At 37.7% G+C, this 19,415-nt stretch overlaps 1 protein-coding gene across 1 annotated transcript in view; it reads left to right on the forward strand.

The window, feature by feature from the left end:
• Positions 1-19,415, forward strand: part of apba2b (amyloid beta (A4) precursor protein-binding, family A, member 2b) — a 94,004-nt gene that overhangs the window by 10,036 nt on the left and 64,553 nt on the right. Inside the window, exon 2 of the mRNA XM_030124033.1 lies at positions 13,125-13,175. The gene's annotated coding sequence lies outside the window, so the exon portion shown is untranslated. The remainder of the gene's footprint in view (positions 1-13,124; positions 13,176-19,415) is intronic.

Raw genomic sequence — 19,415 nt, forward strand, 5'->3', positions numbered from 1 at the left:
TACAACAATAAGTACCTTTTTTTTTCAAATGGTTTCCTCTCAAAGTGCCTATTTTCTGTTCTCCTATATGACTCAGCTATGTGTTGGTACAGATTGGACTGGCCTCAGCCCTTTTCCTTACACCTCTAACCTTGTTCTTTCATTTGCAGCTCATATTTGTGGCCTTTCCGTTGACATTTTAACTAATGAGCTACTTCCTCATTAGTTCCTCACCCTTCACAGTCTTCATGTAGTGCATCCAGAGACACTGGAGCAATTAGACTACAGGTTAAGAACACAACGGAACATGGCCTATTTGTTCCTAAAATGTTAATCATGTTACATGAATATGTAGCTGACAACACTGATAAAAAAAACAAAAACAAAACTGTTATTCAGTCATTCATTTTCTGAACCCGCTTTATCCTCACTAGGGTCACGGGGGTCGCTTGGAGCCTATCCCAGCTACATAGGGGCGAAGGCGGGGTACACCCTGGACAAGTCGCCAGTTCATCGCAGGGCTGAACATATAGAGACAAACAATCACTCTCACATTCACACCTATGGGCAATTTAGATTAACCAATTAACCTATCAGTGCATGTCTTTGGATGGTGGGAGGAAGCCGGAGCACCTGGAGAGAACCCACGCAGACATGGGGAGAACATGCAAACTCCACACAGAAAGGTCCCACCCCCCTGTTGACTGGTGTTGGAATCGAACCCAGGACTTTCTTGCTGTGAGGCACGAGTGCTAACCACTGCACCACCGTGTCGCCCCCAAAACTGTTATGACATAATAAAAGAAAACAGGCAATAATGAGTTGTCTGTGACATGTCCTGCAGTGTTTCAAGGCTCTAAAGGCGGCCATACACTGTGCGATTTTAGAGACAATTTCTCACTCGTGTGACTCTTTCTGGGATCAGGCCAGATGTGCCTCTAATCGTGTGTCATGCTTCGTGCAGTGTACATGGGGCAAGGAGAAGCGATTAACACCTCACGACCAGCAATCGTGTGTTCGCAAAGAAAACGGAGCTGTTTGAAATCCTGCTCGCTCCTCATGAGGGTATCGCAGTGTCAAAGCAGGGCCACGAGCCCATGTGCCTCAAATTCTCACACTGTGCATAATACAATAATAGCCAGCTACTGTAAGCTAATTCTAAGCTTACAGTAGCTGGCTATTGGCCTAGTGCAGTTTAGCTGTTGCAGCTTACCTCTAGTTCCCTTTGCTGTAGGACTGACAGCCCATACTGTCCACGTCTGACCAACCAATTCCTGCACCAAACACGTCGTCGTCTTTTCTTCTTTTTCGATTCCCCGCAGATAATGGCACATATTGCCAAAGCAGCTCGTTGGTTTTTGTTTAGCACTACCATTTCGTGACTCACGCCAATACACAATTGTCTATGCACTTCCAGATTCCTTGATATTTTAACATTGTATTTCTGGATACAACACTCGAACGTGTGGTGCGTCCTCTGGTGTATGGTCCTACAGTGTGAGCAGTCAGGTCACATACGAGCATCAGTACAGTGTGAGAACATGAATCGTGTGCCTGACTTTACGATTGATTCGCACAGTTTGAGATGGAGCTGCGTGCAACGATCGAAATAATCGCACAGTGTATGGCCGCCTTAAGTAAAATGATCTGAGTACTATTTATGATAAACTACAACAGGAAAGAGTTGACGAGCTGCACGGCAAAATACAAAAAGTATACTTTTCTTAACAAAACACCTTCATTCTGCAAATTTACTGCAACTAGTTCTCACATTCTCACAGTCATGTCCTCCTGAGCCCATCATGTGTGATACGTGTTATTTCTGCTGTAAAGATGTGGTGACACAATCTCAACTCATTGTTAGGCCGTATCCTTTCAACAGTAGAACCAAGACATATTACAAACACTAACATTGATCAAGCAGGCACTTGTTAAGGTGCTAAAGAATCACTATGAACTCAATGAATTTGCTAACGTAGCAACATTAGCGCAAGACAGAACCCATGATGTATGTATGTAAAATACAGTGATATGTGACATTATTAAAATGAAATGTGTCTTTGAGATGGAGAAAATCATTATAGGGAGCAACAAGGTGAAACGCTGATGGTAGCAGCGTAAAATAATTATACTTAATGTTTGTGATGTAGTCATGTACGCCGCTATCCTGCAGAAAACAAGCCATGTTGCATCAGTGTATTGGCGGTATGACCCCACCCTGGTTGTGTTTGTATGGGTTGTCGTAGTGTATGCATGTATGACCTCAACATACCCATCATACCGAGCACCCTGCTGCGTCGTGTGTGACTCCTCTGCCTTCATATGTTGTCACTTATGCCATTACTTAGGCTTAAGATCCATTCACCAAGCCGGCTCATTAGGCACTGCATTTGTTGGAGGAGCAGCATGACATTAGCATTTAGATGTGCACAGAGTCTCACCTGCTGCTGTCATTGTTGTACTGAGCAGACAAATTCACATCTGGTAAATTTCCTTCGCTACAGTGAAAGATTGCAGCAATTCAAAGCCATAATGTTGTCTATAGATGCAAAGGTAAATCTATTTCCATCTAAAATGCAGTATGGTGTCATTGTTCAGGCGTGATGAATGTGAATTGGTCGACTATCCAAGGTGTCAGTCTGTGGGTCATCATTGCTGTAGCCAGACATTTGTGGGTTGACAGTACAATGATTGTTCATCATTTGTGTGATAAAGCTGAAGGAGGGCACCCAGATGGTTGTTTTATCGGGAGTGGATTGAAGAAGAAGAAGAAGAAGGAAGGAGAGAATAAAACAGATACAGAAACAAGAGAAAATGGAAGATTTAAAGAAAGGAAGACTAAAATAGAAGATGTAGGTATGCAGAGTTATTCTATGGCTTTATCCATCTTCTGTGGTTTATCCTAATATTTTGTCTTTCTATGTCAGAAAACTTTGAATTTGTAGAGGGGCAGGGCAATATATTAAATTCATTTGATAATCAAGGTTTTGTTTCTGAAAACTGAAAAATGCCAAAATATAGAGTCGAGATCCTCAAATTGCAGCCTCATTTCTTTTTGTAATATACACTGTTGCATATAAAATAAGATAAGATAAGATAAAAGATAAGATTAGATAAGATTAGATAAGCTAAAATAAGATAAAAGATAAGATTAGATAAGATTAGATAAGCTAAAATAAGATACAAGATAAGATAAGACAAGAAAAAAGATAAGATAAAAGATGAGATAAAAGATGAGATTAGATAAGATTAGATAAAATAAGATAAAAGATAAGATTAGATAAGATCAGATAAAAGATAAGATAAGATAAGACTTTACTGATCCCACCATGGGGAAATTTCACAGGTGACAGCAGCAACACACAACACACCAGTGCAAAAAACAGGTAGGAAAAAAACCTCAAGTGAGACTGAAATATGAAGGAAAATGAAAAATTTGGTATATAAATAAATAAATATAATAAATATATAAATATATATAAATAAATATTAATTTATTTTTATATTTATTTACATTTAATTAAATATGTATAGAAATATAGAATTTAGAATTAAACATTCTTAAAATGTAAATGCTATTTACATATTTACATTATTTGCATAATTTTATAATTTCATTCATGATTTTATTTGCATATAAAGTTAAAATAATTTGGTTTTCAGACCCATTCCTCTTTTTATTCCTATTTTGACACATCAATAATCACCTTTGAACTGGTGTAATAATTACATACTGAGTCACAGTTACACTTTATCTATCAATAATAAATCACATTGTCACAATAATTTCATAGACGAGGTGGAAATATTTTATTCCAACATGATGGGTAACAGTGTATTAATTGTGAATGTGAATCTCCATCTGCTTATGGCATATAGTTTTAGTAAAGAAAGGCTATTTTTCAATCAAGTGTTGTTTTCAGATCATGTATCCAGAAGTCATAAATCATCGAGATATTTTTTTTTAACATCCAGCTGTAATTTTCTGTATTAATACTTAATGTTGACAGTCAGAACAGCACTGATCACTTCATATCAAACAACTTGATAAAATGTTGAAGTATAAAACTGATACTTGAGTGACTAAATCTTCCTTATGCTGAACAGTGTCAGTAGATTTTGACCAGTTTACTTTTGAGGATCATTGAAAACACTCCAGCTCTCATTTCTTACTTTAAATGCATTGAGTGGGTGGTTGTTGCATATTACATTCCGCTTCATGTTCTCGCCCTAAAAACTGTCTTTGAGCAATACCTTTTTTCATCATGCGCTGTAAACTTCGAACTGTGAGTAAATCACCATTAACCCTCTGACAGGAGAGGAGAAAACCAGTTAAGCAGAGACATTTATCTGTGTAGCACTTTTATGTGTTTTATGAGTTTGGTTTAAAGCCTCAGTAACATCTCACAGACCAGAGTTAGTTGGTGCTGTTGGAACTATGGCCTAAACCTTTTTCTGCAGCAATACTCAAACATACAATGCTGCAACTGAAACAGAGCTTGTATTTCAATAATTCATGATGTCAAATGTGGTAATAAATCAGGAAGTTTTCAAGGCAGCCATTTTTGGGATTCATATATAATGGTCTACAGGCACACATACATTTTTATTAGTTAATTAGTTTGAACATTGTTATTTCTAGTTGTATTAATAGTTGGAAAATGTCAAGTACGTTTTTTTCTGTATTGCTTTCATCAACTTGTTTACTGTTTTGTTTTGTTTTTTTTCTTCCAACAAATCAGTGTTTAGTAATTACATGTTAATGGAAATCAGCCCTGGACTCAATGGGTCTGAGCCCAGTGGGCTGTGGTGGTTGTCTTAATGAGTGTCTTTACATGCACGTCAATAGCCAGTCATTATTCAGGAGGCCTGAGTCTGTTGTTTCTGCCTTTTTCTTTGTGTGTAAAAATGCAACATTTTCGGTGGCTCTTTGCACTGAAACCTCGACAGCAAAATTTGGTGAAAAAGTCAAATTGCAATTATTGTGGATAATATTGTGATTTGAAACTGTTTCTGATTTTTTTTATCATAGAAAATTCACAGATTACTGCTAAATTTGAAATGTTTTGAACTGATTAAAAAAATACAAATCTCACTTTTCTCTATGTCAAAACCTTTAACCCTTGAAGACCTACAATCTTTTTTGTGGTGACTTCAATGCTATTTTTTTCCCTGTAATTTAGTCTTTCCTAGATGATTAATAGCTATTTATTATAATTTTATACTCTTCATTTTTGCATCTTTCAGTATCAACTATTTGGCTTAATATTTAATATACTGACCATGTCGATGTACATCAAAGCTTAGTGTAACTCAAATATCATTATATCAAACTGATTAAATTGAAGAAAAAGCACCTTTTTCTCCAAAATATATCATTAACTGAATATATAACAAGGACCTACAACCACGGTCATTTGTCAAATGTTGCAGATGATAGTGTTTCCATGTTCACTAGCTCTGAACGTCCAAATAAGACATATCAAAAAAGCTGAAAAACTGCATTTTACATTTGTATTAATAACATTACTGTTGCAAAACTTATCAAAGATTTTTACTCAGTAGATACTTTTGGTCACTGATGGCTGTCCAGGTCTTTTAGGATTAAATTAAAGCCTTTTACAATTATACAGGGTGGGGAAGCAAAATTTACAATGAACATTTAGTTGTTTTTTCTCAGCAGGCATTACGTCAATTGTTATTATATTGATGTCATAATCATAGCTAACACTATTATCCATACCTTTTCAGAAACTTTTGTCCATATGAGTAATCAGGAAAGTAAACGTCAAAGAGTGTGTGATTTGCTGAATGCACTCGTCACACCAAAGGAGATTTCAAAAATAGTTGGAGTGTCCATAAAGACTGTTTATAATGTAAAGAAGAGAATGACTATGAGCAAAACTATTACGAGAAAGTCTGAAAGTGGAGGAAGCAACAAAAAACGTACCAAAGCTTTTATTAAAGCTCTCAAATCCAAAATCCTAAAGGATCCAACCAAATCCATGAGAAAAATGGCAATTGAACTTGAGGTAGACAACAAGACTGTTAGAAATGCAGTAAAATATGATTTGAAGATTTAAATTCTCATGACTTTCAATAAACTAATTGGTCATACACTGTCTTTCAATCCCTGCCTCAAAATATTGTAAATTTTGCTTCCCCACCCTGTATATTTATACAGGCTGATATTAGAATTATATCAAATATGCAGCTTTATATTAAACTCTGATGAAAGAGATTCGCTGAGTGAATTTGTTTGGTTTGTGGTTGCATTATATTTTATATAATAAGTACATAAGTAAGTACTGGATTAAAGCAATAGCAAAAAAATACATTAATTTTATGCAAAGTACTATAATCCTCTCTTTAATGTGTATATCTTTGCCACAGTGAGACATCCTCAGTTAAATTGTAGAACGGTGCATCCATAAGTGGGTATTTATTTTCAGAGAGATAAACAGCATAAAGGGAGTTAACAGACAACAAATATGGCATTGCTGGAGTGTAAACATTGACATTAAAAAATTGTGAATACCACATTCAGCAGTGGAATCTGCACTAATCTACTTTAATCTAGACATTGGTCTGTGCAAAGCGAGCTGTTGATTTTGGTGTGAAAGCCTTTTCTGATCCTATCTTGTGGATTAAAGGGTTAATCTGTCAAATATCAGAGCAAACCAAAATGCTTCCAAACTGAATAAATCTGCACACATTTATCAATGTGACATCAAGACATCATTCACATTCAGGCTAATGTTTTTTTACTATACAAATCCTAATACATTATTATTGCAGGTAACAACCCAACCAGGATGTAATGATATAAAAATTTCATATAACGGTTATTGTGACCAAAGTTATCATGGTTATCATTATTATCGCGGTATTGTTGAAATGTACTCAAAATGTTCAAAATGTACTTATACACACACTTAAATAATTTAAGCAAGTTTTATTTTGAAAAAAAAAAACAACAACAACAACTAATAAAATAACACACACAATGTACTTTTTGTTGGCAGAAACATTACAATATTAACATGTAAACATCAAACATACAATGTGCATTAAAAATGGCACCTTATGGCCATAAATGATGACTATACTAGGGGTGGGAATTGATAGGATTTTATCAATATCAATATTATTGTTGATTCTGCTCACCAATCCAATTCCTTAGCAATTCTCCTATCGATTCCTGAGTGGTTTTTTTGAGTGGGAAAAAAAGTAGTTGGACAGGTCATAGTGGAGCTTGTTTGACCATTTTCCATATTAAATCATTCACAATGTCACAGTGAGAGAGAGAGAGAGAGAGAGAGAGAGAGAGAGAGAGAGAGAGAGAGAGAGAGAGAGAGAGAGAGAGAGAGAGAGAGAGAGAGAGAGAGAGAGAGAGAGAGAGAGAGAGAGAGAGAGAGAGAGAGAGAGAGAGAGAGAGAGATAGATATGTATGGGACAGAAGTGTCAGTGCGTGGATAGTCGACTCCTGCACAAACCCGGTCCGAGCGCACGGACACCTCCATCCAATTGGAGGACAGGGGTATCTGTGCTCTCGGACCAGATGGACCGGGTCTGTGTGCTCATACTCGGTCCGTGCGGTAGCCTGCTATCCCCGGATCTCTGGAGCACTGTCCATGCAGGTGCCTTCAGCCATGTTTTCACAGGCCAAACATTGCAAACTGCACATGTACACCTGGAGTGCTGCTGCTTAGTCAGGAAATGGCAGTATTACCATGAGATTTCAAAGTACGGTAATCGAACATGGTTCTAATGATGATTTCAATTTAAATGTTAATACTTGCCGTCGGGAATTTTACTGCGGTTTGTCGTTATACCGGTAACCATTACATCTCTACAACCCAATAGGAAAGAACCTATAATGTTCTGTGTGAAGTCATGTACATCTGTAGACAACGTTGAACATGTTGTACACTGTACCAAACCCACTGCCAAAGCACTGCATCAAAAGGTTTCACTTCTTTGCTGATTTTAGTTCAGGAGGCCTTTCAGAGGTCAGTAGAGAGGTTCCGCACCTCAGCATTAAACTCAAAAACAGTCTTTGGTTTGGCTCGACATGCTGAAACTGGAGCTGTCTGTGCTGACCTCTAAGCCTTGGGTGAGTTGAGTTTAGCTGAGGAATACTAATGAGAGAATTAATAGATGTGCGCTTGAACTGAATGGATAATGAATTTGACAGGAGGTTTTGTGACAGCGTTCACAGCGCTGGTTTATTATTACCATGCTTTGCTTATGTGTAATAGCACACAACATATTCTTTTAGACAACTCTAAGAAAATGACTTGAATAACTGGTTTGTTTCACTGGATGTGGTTGCACCTAAATACTGGCTCCTAAATACGCAGGGTAAGGCTGGGGGTCAGGACATCTTAACTGGACTGTCAGCAGCCGGGGGCTTGTTTATCTCCGATGCTTCAAAGACTTTTCATTTCTCCCTCTGTTCAGGGTTTGGTTGCCTCAGGTCTGTAATTCAGAAATGAGAGCTTAGTTATTGCTCTGGGACATGAGGGCACAACAGCATGGCAGCGTGCAACCTTGTAAAATGTTGACGGGTGTAAAATGTTAGGGAACAGCTTATGCAAGGTTTTAGAGTGAACAGTGTAGTGTAAGCTTTTGGCTGTCAAGAGGTGAGGGAAGGGAGATGGAGATCAATGTGGATAGATTTCTTGCTGGGGGATGGATTCAGATCGGATAAATTGCAGGTGTGTATGTGTGTGTACTATGTATCTGTCAGACTTTATAGGCAGTTTCTTATGTGAGCATGTGTATCGGTGTCTACTGATGATTCTAAATATGTCACAGTGTCAGGTGTTTGTTGCAAATTGATCAGGGCAGCAGGACGAGATACTGGAGGTTTGTCTCTTATTTTGTTGACGGGCACATGAGCTGCTCCTGTTTCTCTTTAAAATATCTGAAGTGTGTTCTATTCAGTGGTAGTCTGATATGCCTGTGTTTAGGGATCATTGTTACAGTGCAGTAAAGTAGTCAGAATTGATCCAAATGGTGAGGAATTATCAGAAAACTTATTTGTGGGTGTAGATTTAGGCTAATACAGAATACTGTTTGTTAATATTGTATGAGCTGCATAGAAATTGATCCCTAAATTGTGTGTTTTTGTTGTTTTTTTTCGTCTTGCCCGGCGTTGTCCGTAGGTGTGATCTGTTTGTCTGAGTGTTTGGTCTTGTCGAATGTATAGCTGCAGTGTGGTGCAGTGTGCGTTGGACCTGTGGGACCAAATCAAGTCTCACGACTGTATGCAAGTATAGGCGGAGGGGAACTGTGCAGAACTACGGCAGCTTTCAGATGGAATATTTGTAAAGCAGAATCGGTTAACACTGCTAATAATGTTTACCTGCTTGTTTATTTGCATCGGTGACAGCCTCACAAGGGTAGATTTTTATTTTAAGCTGAGTTTCTCAACCTATTTTGTCAGGTTGGAGGTTCTTGCTGCCCCTTCTCCCTCACAAAAACACTTATTGTCACTTTCATTGCATTGTAAACATCTCTTAATACTTGCCGATACCGATATTGGGGGCTAAAAAAAGCCGATATCCAATATATCGGCCGATATCCGATATTGGCCGATAACTGATATATTAGCCGATATATGAAATAAGAACACTGATCTACACAGGATATAATAATCTTATATTAGATAATTGTGGACAGGTGGATAAACAGTTGCATAAATCTTTGTTTATCTCACAAATATAATTTACACAAATTTCAAATGCAAACTATGCAATCACAAAAATAATTAGAGCAAAAAATATTACTTACCACACAATTATGTTTTCACTCACAAATTTTGATGTGTCTGCCTCACGGCGCTACAACTTCTAATGTGGACTAAGGACTAAACTGAGCATGTGCAGAGTGAATTAGGTGAGTCCTAAGTTGTTCCTGATTGGAAAACTTCTTAAGACGAGGGGGGAGGTCCGTGATTTTCGGAGCGCGGGGGGGGGGGGGGGGGGGGGGGGGGGGAGATAAGCAGTCCATCCTTGTCAGAACGCGCGACCGGGGAGCGGTGTAGCTCCGTGATTGTGTGTGGGGGGGTGATTGTCCGAGCAGGAGTGAAAGTGAAACTAACTCGCTTTAAAGTTCCTCTTATTCTCCAGGCAACACACACACAGTAGCAGCGAGCGACAGAATCTCTGCACAGCAAAAAAGTTAATATATCGGCTACATTGGCTACATATTGGCTGATGTTGATTAATTGGTGATACGCTATAATCGGCCCGATTAATCGGCCGGCTGATTAATCGGTCGGGCTCTACTAACACCGGCTGTTAAGATGAATATATCTCAGACATACGTTATAAGCAATATTCTTTAACAATAAGCACATTAAATATTTGTGTTATTATTGTCTTAATCTTCCTTTATTTTTGTACCATCAGAACATTCCTCCCCCTCAACACTGTTAGACTTCACTTAACATAGGAGAGGATGTTGGCAGCGCAAATCACTATTTTAAAGGTTAAAAACTGGGTTCAAGGAAAAATTATGCATGGGTTAAGGTTAAGTGCCTGTGCTGAAGTAAAGCATCTAAGCAATTTGTCAAGGTTAAACATGCAGGGACGGAAAGTACTACATGACTAGTGCAGAATTGTGTGTGTTTGTGAACAAATTGCTGGACAAGTCAACTCCTAAGTGTGTTTTTTTTTCATCCTAACACATTTTTCTATCTGCAGTGTCGCGTTAAGCTTAAGGCACTCATGTCCTCTTCTACCAAACAATTTACTTCTTTGGAAGAGTGAGTCAGCAAGTGTATGATCTTTTGCTCTTCAAAAGACAATTTCACCTCTCTCTGTACTCTCCACCCAAAATTGGCCAGATAAACTGGAAAATCTCTGCCCTGGGTCCAACAGCGTATCAGTGTTTTGAGCTCTTTGATAAGGTTTTTGACAATCTGCCCCTTTGATAAGTAGTAATTACTCAGCCAAGTGAAGCTCTTCGGCCATTTGGCGCATAGCTGCCACTATTGTTTTCTTCACAAAGTCTTAGCCAGTATTTACCCCCTTTCACTTCATTCATGTCACCATCACTGGCTGTTGTGAAAGAGCTATCATGCTGACACTGACAGTGTATGCCGCTGGTGTATTTTCTGGTTGATCTGATTCAATTGCTGGGTAGGGAGAGCAACCTTGAGGCTGTCGCAAGTAGACTCAGGCCATGAGGATCAGATGTGACATGTGGCCTTGGCTCTGTGGCAGATGGTGAAGCACTGTTGACAGAGTTTAGAAGAATACAGCTCAGCTAACGTTGAACTTCAAGCACAGTCACTCTTGTACAGGAAAAATCTATTCGATGATAAAGAAAAAAACATTGACCTTAAAGGGGTCATATTTTGCTAGACCCACTTTTATTAGTGTTTGGTACATGTATTTGTGTATTTTTGGACCCTAACAGTTCAAAATGTTTGAATTTGAACCCTCCAGGTGCTGCAAAGGAATCATTATATTAATTCTGGCAAAAATCGAGTGGATTTCTACAACCTGTTTTAATTTCTGCTTCATTTGTTACGTCTATAACTAATTACGTCACGACATTTGCACATATAAGGCCAAGACTTCCGACGAACATTTCTCCGAGTACGACATAACTGTTTGTCAGCAGTAGCGGTTGTAGTCCATACTGAAAATATGTCCTAAGTTTGAACTGATTACTTAAAATGTTCAGTTGTTTTCTGAACTGGACAGAGCAGCACAGCCAACAACCTGGAGGGGGCGGGGCGTGAAGCGGTTCATTTGCATTGAAAGGGCCGGCGCTCAAAACAACCTTTCTGGTGTCATTACTCAGAAATAGGGTTGAAGATGGACCTGTGGAGTTGAATTAATGACGATTTCAGACCCAAGCATAGCATTTACAGTTTATGTAGACCACAGGGAAATGTTTTAAAATGCATAATTCCATTAAAAAAGAAAGAAAAATATGGTGAAAGATGGTTTAAATATGATAAATCTCAGTGTTGCTTAGTGGTTTTGTTTTGTTTTTTTGTTTGTTTTATTTTCGCAAAAATTGTACGTTGTTTTCTACTTATTTACATTTACTAGGAATTATATGAACATTAATCTGTTGTACTTCTGAACAATTTATCAAAATAATATCCAAATTGTTGCAGAAGTGGAAGCTTTTGGATACAAAGTATTTCCCAATCTCAGTGAATATAACATTGTTCTGCTAGAGATATGCATGCTTATACTTTTTCAGTGAAAATTCAAAAGATACCATTTCCAGTACAGATATGACTCATATCATAATACCTGTCAAGATAATTACATATATGTTTTTCCTTATCATTCAGCCTGTCTACTAATCAGTGTTACAGGTGCACAATGGAAGATTTTCACATGCCCATGTACTTACTCAAAGTAATGTTGGAGTCTGTTTTGTGGAGCTGGTGGCCTGTAGGCGTCAGCTAACTCCATTACTAAGCTAATGATGACCTTGATCGCCTACATCCATGATAACAGCAGGAAGTGTTAGCTTAGAATGCAGTCAGCTAATGTAAGCAGGCATCCAGCTCCCAGAACGACTCAGACTCCACATGAATGTTTTTGTGACAATTAGTGTGATTTTTTTTTGGTTAAAGTAGCAAGCGTGAATCAGTTTATATGTTCCTTATAAAACCCACGTTGACAGTAATATAGCTAATTTTATAAAACTCTGTGTAATTAATCATAAATGAACAATAATTCTGAAACATATTGAGTGTTATGGTAATATACTGCAGTGTGTTTTCTTTAGTATCTATAGAGAGCGTTGGTGTGGACCTGCTGTGGTATGTGGTTTGTATAAGAGGTGGACAGCTTATTTTCTCCTCAAGAACCACTTAAAGGCTTGTGTTTTGCGCATGTTCAAAACCCTTTAATGGTGCAATACATGTGCAAAGATTGAGTTGGCCTTAAACCTGCTAAGATCTTCCCTGTCTGTTTTTCTTCTTCGTGCAACTACTATCACGCAGTATTTCTCCTCATCTTTTGTCTTTTTGCCGGTGCCCCTCTTACCTTCTTCACATCCAGAGGTGAGATAAAAGCTCAATCCTCTGTGTTGAACTGTTTGTCTTTTATCTGGATTGTCAGTGTGATGCTCAGTTTGATTCCTTCTCTCTTTCTGTGTTTTAGGTCAGTGCCTGGAGCAAACAGTAGAGCTGCTGTGCCTACCCACGGATATCAGTGAGTTACCTTTACTATACCTCGGGAAGGTATTGTACTGTGGCGTACTGAATAATATAGGATGGTTCCTTTATAGTGTCACATGAGCAAGCTATAGTTCAAACATGGAAAGTATGGATGGGGTGTGGTAGGATGATGGTAGTAGTGATGATCCCGAATTGAGAAATAATATAAAAACATAATTAAAATTCTGTATTTGTAAAACAAACTTGGCCTCTTTCTCGATGAGAAATCCGTCTGGAATCGTGGGGCTTGAATCTAAATATGAGGCGGGACTAACAGGTGGCGAGTAAACCAATCACAGATAAGACGGATGTGACGCTTTTGTCCGAGAAACTTGAGAATACAGGGCGTAATCTGTTATTCAATCCTTATTTTTGAGTCAAGTAAACAACCGATAGAAGTGGGTAATCCCAGCTCCATAGAGTAAAAGTCCTGCCATGAATTGGTTCTACGTATTCACTTAACCTGGTGATTCCACTGATTATCCCTTCATCTACCTAGACAAGGAGTTGTGCTCATCCAAATGGGCTGGTTCAGTGAGTGGTTGGAACAAATACATGGCAGGACTTTTACTCTATGGAGCTGGGATTACCCATCTCTGACGACCGACAATGGTTTTAAAGAGATTTGCAGACTTGGAACTGATTTTGACACGCGACAAAAAGAAGGGTTGATGGATGATGGATTTGTGAAACACCCGCCCTTTAGACTTGTGATTGGTTGGGTATAGAATAGATGGTGCATATTTCACAGCGACTGGTCCAGTTCAGTATTGAATACACTGAGAAAACCAGATGGCTGGCCAGGCTACCTCTATTCACCATCCAGTCTAGTGTGTTTCTGTTTTCTGTGTACTGCTACTCTCAGACCTGTTGCTGGGTGCTGAACAAGCAGACATGTCAACATCTGGACCCTTGGGAGCTCCTTAGCCTGCCTGGCTGTCCACAGAGTCTCGCCTTTCTGGTGTAGAAACAAACAATAAAGGGAGGGGTATGTGGACTGAAAGGAAAGATGGAAGGATGGGGAAAATATTTAGAAGGGTTTGGAGATGTTTTTTCTGTGTCACATGAGATATAGCAAGATATAGTGTTGAGAAGGTGATTTTTGTCTTTTTGGTATAAAGCCTGTGTTGAAAGCATTCATTTGTATTGTACGGAAAAGGCCATTGTGTATGGGTTTGCAGACACAGTGAGTCGGTGCTGACTGGATTATGAGGTCACACACGTCCTTGTTGACAAAGTCAATAAATGCTGCTCCAGACAGAGCCTGTCTTCATACTTTGTTAGTAATTTTATGCATCACAGACAAAGCCCATTAACTGATATCTTTCTTCTTATTCGCAGTCATTTAAAGTTTTTTAATAGGCAGATTGACGACACTTTTACGCAAACTTCACAACAACTCCTGGTATATTCACCTTGTACTGTTATGTGGCTGTGGTTCGGGAGATAAAACAGGTCATGAATCCTGGGCGAATGTGTCTAAGTGTCATTGGGCAAGGCACTGAAGCCCAAGTTGTTCCTTCAGGCTGTTTTTTTTTTAGCATTTGTTTGTGTAAATGGGTGAATGAGGCACATTGTGAAGCACTTTGAGAACCAATATGGAAGAAAAATGCCATGAAAACTACAATTTACATGATTAAACCTATTTGATCAACATCAGTAGCTGCTGTATTTCTTTAATACAACAGCTTAATTCACCTCATCTTATGCTCAGATGACTTTATTTGAAACATTCTGTTGCTTCCAGTTCCTCCTGATAAGTGTGATGTATGATTTCATTATGATCCCCTACTGCTTGCCCCTTAGTGCTTCAGCAGCCAAAAATCCTCAGTTCTTAGGCTTTATTACACATTTCCAGGAATATGTGATGGAAAACAAATTTATTTGCAGTATGGCTTGACAATAAAAGTATCTCAAATGGGATCCCTGTAAAATGTATCTCAATAGTCATAATACACTTAGAATAGTTTTACTCAATATGGACAGATGTTACCTATAACCTATAAACATAGTGGAAAATGTGGGTAGATTTTACTGATGACTATCTAAGTAAATGTTTGTACCAAATGAGTCATGTATTTAAAAAACTCTACATTTTAAAGTCGTGCTACTGCTGTTTTCTGCTGTCAGTATTTTGACACACAGACAGGAATGGAGACTTCATAGTGCATTCAGGTGCAGCTTGTAAATTCTGAGACTGACATAATTTTGTGCAGTAAAATGCATGGACCTTGTCAGAATATATACCTGAATAACCATGAAGGTTGTTTGAAATGGAATGTTAATATTGTCCTATATTCCTTTTTTTAAATACACAGACCTACATCTATCATTTAGGCTCAGTATGAAAATGTGACCCATGTTAACATACTTTTTTTTTTACTTTAAACTGGCAGGCGTATCAAATTATCTCACAAATATGGGTATAAATGTACAGTATATTTGCAGTTTATTCTCTTGAGACAGGAAAATAAAACTTTAGGATTTTTTTTTCTTGATTGGAAATAACATAATGCAACAGTTTTTTCATATTTTTTTCTTTTTTTATGTGTTGCAGTGGATTGTGTGTTCTTTAAGTAAAGCTGTGAAACTCTTGTCTCCTACAGAGGACAAAAATGCATTTCTGGGTCTCAAGAGGGTATATATTGTAATTGTGGCTTTTGGCCATGTTGTCCAGCTGTACTTGCGTGGTTTCAATATGGTCCTTTAAAGTCTATCTTGCGATGCTTGTAAATTACTGCAAACTAAAGGTTGAGACAATAACACATAGATCTGCAATGACTGAAACTGGAGATTAACATTTTAGATAAGAAATAAAGAACAACGCGTTGAAAAGAGCATGATTATATTGTGAATTGCTTTTAATTTAGTCACTGTAAATATACATTACACTTAGTTTTCATGCACTTCATATTCTTTTTTTGCTACCAGGAGTGAAAGTCGTGTTATTCTATCAGATTTTTTTGTAAAACATACTGTGGGGATTAGGGGTGTAAGAAAATATCGGGTCTGCAGTATATTGCGATATTTCATTTCACAATACCGTATCAATATTAAAAAGTACTGTATAGATATTTTAGGTATTTATTCAAATGCAGATATTTTGTGGAGGTTAATTTTTGTTTTTTTGTTTTTCTTTTTTGTTTATATTTTATTAATTATTATTTAACAGTTGTTTATTAAATAGTGTTAGTTCCTTTGTTTGGATTGCACAAAAATAATGTTATCAGGTTAGTTATGAACTAATAGAATATGAACATTTGAACAGGATCTTAACCCTTTCATGCATGAAATATGAGAACCTTAATCAAGATATTTGGTTTTTTTCCTGACTGTTTTTATTCTTCTTTAGGCATGACAAAAAAACAATGTGATTGATTATGAACCTACTTTTCAAGGAGTTTCAAAAATGTCCACTCAGCTGGACACAATGCGTTTAATTTTTTTAAATTTATTTATTTTTTTATATTTAACCTTTATTTAACCAGGTAAGTTAGTTGAGACCTGATTCTCATTTACAATAACAACCTGGCCAAGACGCAGCAAACAAACAGAGTGAGTAACAGCACAGGTTGCATGTACAAACGACAGAACAGATGAAGAATTTTATTTTTGAAGCAAAGAAACATGAATTTACTGTCATACTGTGTGAAAGCTAATGCTGCTAATCTGATCTTTTCTCACATTTTAGCATACAATAATACTAGTTATTACTCACTCAGATAATATGCAACAAAAGAACAACTTTTTGTCAAAAAAAACCCTGTTAATTACAGTCTAATAACAATTAGTAATTGATTTACACTCAAATATGTTACTGCAGGTAAGGTTTATCAAGGACAGGAAAGTTACAGTGATGGTATTAACTGCAGTGTATTATGGGATGGTGCAGAAGCGTCCACTGTGTTGGCTGATATGGAACTAAAACAACAAAATCCATGAATATACAAGAGAACAGCTGGAAAAATTGCTGTCCACTGTAGTGACCACTATGCATGAAAGTTTTAAACTGTAATGTCTGTCAAACATAATTTAAGTTTTAACACAGGAACATTTTGTGATATAGCATTAGATCTTGTTCTGATCAAATAAAAAATGTATTTAGTATTTGTGCTTATTTCTGGTGTAATTCAATTCTTCAAGGAAATAATCTTTTAAAAAAAAGAAACAAACAAAAAATTGGCTTTTTAACAGTATCATGATATATCGTATCGCGATCCTAGTATTGTGATTTGTATCCTATCGCCAGATTCTTGCCAATACACACCCCTAATAGGGATGTCGGCCCTTACCCAGCTTTTAGTGCTGTTTACAAAGTTCAGAACAAAGGAGTGAAGGACTAGAAAGTGAGGAAACAGATTGTGTGCTGATGGAGGAGGAGGCAGAGCATCATGGGAGCAGCAGGCTGAAGACATACTGTACAGGGATGGAGGACGAGGATGCAAAAACAACAGCTGAGCAATCCAAAGTGATGTGAGCCTCTCAACGTTGCCTCCCCACATCATTTATTAATCCACTGCTAGAATATTCATTTACTGTGGTACGACGCCAGTCCTACATGAGAGAGATAAATTAATAGAGCTCTGTGTCATCGTAACACTCATCAGTACATCACAGCCTCTGAATGTAATTTCTTTAATCACTGTTTGCTGATTTCATATTTACAGTTGCGTTTCAATACGTGTTTTCTGTAATAGGGCTTTGGAGAGATGGGTGGGGCTGTTTGTTCTGGGTTTCGGACCGTAACCTACGATGCGGACTGACATAAGCCTCATAGCGATACTCACACTTGAAAAGGTCCGTAATCATCCTTAAAATAGATCCCCATCTGTCTGCGTGTCACTGATAGTATTTACAGGGCAGTGATGTCTGTTTGTTCTGATGCGGGCGGCCTCAGCTGCACACCAGTTTTGGGATGACTGCATTTGGAGTCAGCCGGTGGTGTGATGTGTGCTCGGTGCGCCAGCTGCCACGCTTCACTTATTCTGATTAAATCCTTTGAAGATGAAGAGGAGGACAAAGAATCTGGCCGTCCTGTAACTTGTTATAAATCTTCAAAAGCCGGAGCAGTCCCATTAATGTGTACCCCGCTGCCACGATACCACACCGCGAATGTGATGATAACTAACCCCTAAGTCATGGTGGAATTTGACGCTACACTATGAAGTTAGTGTCACATCTGTCATCACATATGCTGTTAACTGCATGAGGAATCATCATTCTTTTTTCTCTTTCATTTGCCCTTCTAAAGGCTTGTGCTTATCTGAGTGTACAGGCCATCATCATAAAGCATGTGCATAGAAATGTGGCTTGAAAAATATGTCAAAATATACAAGAAAAAAAGAGTTTCTGCAACAGGCTTAGTCATATAGAGATCTAATCAGCAGTCATTTCTGGAGTGTGGTGTTTTTAGGTTGCTCAGTTGATCTCATGTTTGACCAAAAACTGACGATTTTTTTTTTTTTTTAACCAAATCAGATGATTTAATGGAGCTACCAGGCAAGAGGCAAAGAGTAATAGTAGGATGAATGACTAATTTAATGTTTTTTAGATAGATAGATAGATAGATAGATAGATAGATAGATAGATAGATAGATAGATAGATAGATAGATAGATAGATAGATAGATAGATAGATAGATAGATAGTTTGGTTACGACAGCAGTAACCACAAAAAAACACAGTGACCCAACAGACAACCAACATTAGAGACACAAGGTAAGAAGTAATAAAAAAGAATAAAAGATATATGAACTATACAAAATGTACAGTAAAAGGGAAAAGAATAGAATAAAACACCTGTAAGTATGCACAGCACACCATAATTTATTGCTCAGCAATATTAAAAAGTCTGATGGCAGCTGGCAGGAAGGACCTCCTGCTGCATTCAGTCCTGGACCGAGGGGGATCAGTCTGTGGATGAAGGTGCTCTCCCTGAACACCTCAAGATGGTGAAGTGGGTGTGATGCATAACTTAAAATACAGAAGATATATATTAAAAACCCCACAATACAACCATCAACAAAGCAAACGCCCAAAGCAAATTATCAACATAAGAAAGGTATACTATTACACAAAAGAAAGACTCAATCAAATTTTTGTGTTATTTACAATTTTTTTATTTATGAAATGAAGTGGTAAAAAGTAAACACTTGTTTAATCCCATCCCTTTTCTCTAAATCATATATTACAATATTTGAACCTCCTGACATTGCTCTAAGCTGCAAGTACATAGA

Source organism: Sphaeramia orbicularis, chromosome 3 (genome assembly GCF_902148855.1).
Source record: "Sphaeramia orbicularis chromosome 3, fSphaOr1.1, whole genome shotgun sequence".
In the NCBI taxonomy this organism is placed as follows: Eukaryota; Metazoa; Chordata; class Actinopteri; order Kurtiformes; family Apogonidae; genus Sphaeramia; species Sphaeramia orbicularis.